Source organism: Beta vulgaris, chromosome 8 (assembly GCF_026745355.1).
Source record: "Beta vulgaris subsp. vulgaris cultivar EL10 chromosome 8, EL10.2, whole genome shotgun sequence".
Lineage (NCBI taxonomy): Eukaryota > Viridiplantae > Streptophyta > Magnoliopsida > Caryophyllales > Amaranthaceae > Beta > Beta vulgaris.
This window is the reverse complement of record NC_079209.1, coordinates 7,072,200-7,076,208: the sequence shown is the minus strand read 5'-3', so window position 1 is coordinate 7,076,208 and position 4,009 is coordinate 7,072,200. Positions and strand designations below refer to the sequence as shown.

The 4,009-nt window shown below is 33.2% G+C and overlaps 1 long non-coding RNA gene across 1 annotated transcript; it reads right to left on the bottom strand.

The window, feature by feature from the left end:
- Positions 1-1,786: 1,786 nt before the first annotated feature.
- LOC130589625 (uncharacterized) lies at positions 1,787-2,974 on the bottom strand. Its single transcript, XR_008967185.1, has 2 exons — positions 2,941-2,974; positions 1,787-1,990 (listed from the first exon to the last, which is right to left on the bottom strand). It is a non-coding gene; the product is annotated as an uncharacterized LOC130589625 (long non-coding RNA).
- Between the last annotated feature and the right edge of the window lie 1,035 nt (positions 2,975-4,009).

The window sequence follows — 4,009 nt, the reverse complement described above, 5'->3', positions numbered from 1 at the left end:
AACAAGTTGCCGGTCAAGTGGGATCAAAATTGGAAGAGTTGCAATTAGTTTAGATTATACTATAATAATCCATAGTTGGGATTATTATTGGAAGATCGCTCATAGTTCGGATTATTCATGTGAATTTTTCCTTTTTAAACAAGACAAATCTCATATCAAAAAACTAGATCTAACATACAACAAATGATGATAATTAAACAAGTGAACCTTGTGTCAAAAATTAAAAAACAAATATAAAATCTAAACGAAAAAATCTAAACAAATATCAAAAATTAAAAAATCAGATCTAATATACAACAAAACACGAAATTAAAAAACTAAACCTACAATATATACAAAACAAATTACGTTGTAAAAATATTAAATAGGTGCGACTAAAAAGGAAGATTGCAACGTTCGATGTATTCGAGGGAGACGACTTCGAAGAACCAATTCCAGATCTGAAAATTATAGAGTAAATTCTAAATCAGAAAATAAACCCTAAAAATGCCAAAAAGTAAACAAAAAAAAATAGATATAAAAAATAAAAATAAAAACGAAAGGATCAGTTTTTAATTTTCATTTGCATGAACAAAATTTTTAGTTTTCCAGATCTGAATATGAAAAACGAATTTCCAGATTTGAAAACTAAAAATAAAATCAGATATAAAAATGAAAAAACATATCAGATTTAAACATTGAAACAACTTCGAACCTGTCAAAAGCGAGAGACTTAGTGTGATTCGCCGGAAACTAGAAAAATCAGATGTAAGATGCGCGTAGGTCGCCGGAAAATAGAAAAATCAGATCTAAGACTTAGTGTAAGTCGTCCGTTTAGTTCGCTGAAATTGTTCGTTGAATTGTATAGAATCCGCGTCCAGCAGGAAGATGAGAATCCGCGTCCAGGAGAGGAGAATTTGAGGAGAGAAGCGGCGGAGATGTTTGGAGAGAAGCGGTTGAGGAGAGAGAGAGAACGAGGCGCTGAGAATGGTAGGAGCTGAGAATTGTGAAGAGATAGAAAGAGGCGCGCTGAGAATTGTAAAGAGAGAGAAAGAGGCGCTGAGGCGTATGACTTATGAGGCGTTAGGGTTTATGAAATAAGAGTAGGTAGGCCTATGTGCGTCGCACACTCAATAAGTGCGATGCAAATTAGGTATTTGATTTGCGTCGCACATACACGGAAACGACGCACATTTGGCTTTTGCAACGCATGTAAAGCAGGTCCGACGCAAATGGACCATGTTGTGCGTCGCACTCCTCCCACATGTAACGCAAATCCCAACTGTGCGTCGTTTCCGTGTCTGTGCGACGCAAATCAGGGGACGCAAATCGTCGATTCTGTACTAGTGAATAATTCAAGAACAACATTTTAAGAACAAACTCTTTCCAAATTAAACACTTGAATAGTAATTCAAGAACAACCTTTTAAGAACAAAATCTTTCCAAACACTTGAATAGTAATTCAAGAATAACCTTTTAAGAATAAACTCTTTACAAACAACTTGGATTAAAAATAATCCTGAAAACAATTTCTCTTCTTATCTCCCCTTCTATTTTGCTAAGTGTGCACACACACCCCCAAGCTAGTCATCCCATCACGGAGCTATATCAAGGGGTAACTATAATTGCCAACAAGTGGACTTTGAATCTCTTGATATTAATCAAGCGGAAATAATAATAATATGTGTAACACCCCGATAATTCTCTCTTTCTAGAAAATACTTTTATAACAAATCTAGAGAATTACCCAGGCATTATCGCCCGTGTGAAAACGTTTCGGCTTACTCAGAATTTTGCAGCGGAAAACTTATTAAAACAAAATCAACTTTATTAAACTTATGAAATAAGAACCAAACAATGTTTGAACTGAAAACACCAACTTAAAGCTAAAGTCTGAAAATATAAATTCCTAGAAACAACTTAAATACTACTAATGTCACAAAAGCCTCTCCATTCCAGATTCCCCAATGGTATGCATCTTCGAACCTGTAATGTCAATGCTTTCTTGACTCTGCTCCCCCGAAGGATCACCACAGGATCAATAGGCAAAGCCATGATCACAAACACAGACAAGCACGTAATCAGCAAAGCTGAGTACTACATATCAGGCATAAATAATCCTAAACATGATACTACAACATAATAATAAGATATAACAAACTGCAGATGACTCTTACTGAACTAGACTCAAACTTTTATTTCTTCTTTAAATGGAATAGTTATGGGACGAGTTGTCTATACTGAAGTAGGAATATGGGAGCTACCACATATTCCAATTGACCTGCGATATCGAGGAACCTTTGAGCTAAAAAGGAAAGGTGATCAATCCAATCCTAGGAAAATACATATCACGGCGGACTATGTATCCCAACCCTTAGTGTCCAACTCTAGACGTGCACCAGTCTAAAGTCTATAACCTATCTCGTTTCACTTTACGTTGCATTCATTTTTATACTTGTGTTGACACCAACCAAGCACACAACATATATAACTAATAATCACATAAATCACAAAACTCCTTTTATCTTAGAATTAACAAGTTCGAACTTATCATTCAAGACTCTTAACTTCTTTTATTCTTTGCTAACTTGCCTGTTGAAATAGCCAACAGTAAACTGTACCTTTATTAGGTATAACTCATAATTACCAAATAAGATCCACGGTTCTTATAAGATAAATAAATAACTCAAAGAATCTATGTAACACATGATTCCAATTTACTTACATTAATTCACTCACGAATTAATACCAAACTAAACTTATCTGCTTGCATCAAACTTCCGTACAAACAGTCATACTCATACATATTCTTAGTTTACATGTAGCACACAGGCAAGTAACATGTAAAGCAACTTCAGTAAATCATATATATGAACAACAAGGTCCTATACATGATACTAATAAATAAAAACATCCCTAAAGCATGTTTCTAACCATATAGCACGTAGACTATGTACGTACCTTGTATAAACGCAACGGTAGGCCACTTTTATGTCTAAAAGTCCCCTACTATGAAATTCTCCGCCTAAACAATAAATAATCAAGTAAATACTTGAACTAAAAAAATACAGCAACTTTAAAACGTCCCAAACCCTTTTAAACGTCTTTAAAAATCGTTTTTATAATTTAAACTCTCGTTATTTTTAATCCCTAGTATAGTACAACTATTCTAGTGATTAAAAATCATTAAAAACCTTAAAATACTAACTTTCTGAATTTCCAGCACTATAAAATTTTCTAAACTTCTGAAAATATTTTAAATGCATATAAAAATCGTATTCCAATCAAAATTCATATTATACTTTAAATATACGTTTCTAGTGATTTAAAACCCTAAAAACCATATCTTTCATGATTAAAACTAAAAATAATAAATCTGAAATTTTTTCTTTTATACATATGACCGAAACAAAATTTCTTCATAATAAATAATAACTCAAATCATAATCATGTAAATATAATAAAATAACAATAAAAATTAGGACTTTAATGGAATCTTAAAGGAGAAGTAAAGAAAAACAACCAAAATAAGAGGAGGAAGGCAGCGCCGGATTGAAGGCAGCAGCAAGGACCGGCGGCAGCAGGTTTCGGCTTCAAGAAATTATTCGTGACGTTTCTTGTTCAACAAGAAACGTTACTTAGCGAAGAAGAAACGATTTTTGAGAGAAAATATGAATCACGCACAAAGAGGAGAGGAGAGAGAAAAGTCGAGTGAGGGAGAGAGAAATTCAGAAGTACGTGCAAGGGAGGAGAGAGAAAATAGAATGTAGGGCAAAATATTGGGTTTTTAGGATATTTAAATAGGCTAATCCTTTGGGCTTAGGAAAAGAATTTCAATAATTAAAACTTTGATGACTAACAAGATGGGCTTATTAGGACTTTAGTCATCAAATTATCCTTTCCCTTTTTATTACTTTTGGGCTTTCGATTCCATTAAGTTTTCTTTTAAATATGCTTTTAATAATTAAACTTTTATTTAAAACATGCTTAATTAAAATATTACAGTTTTTTAAGCATGAAAATATTTTTA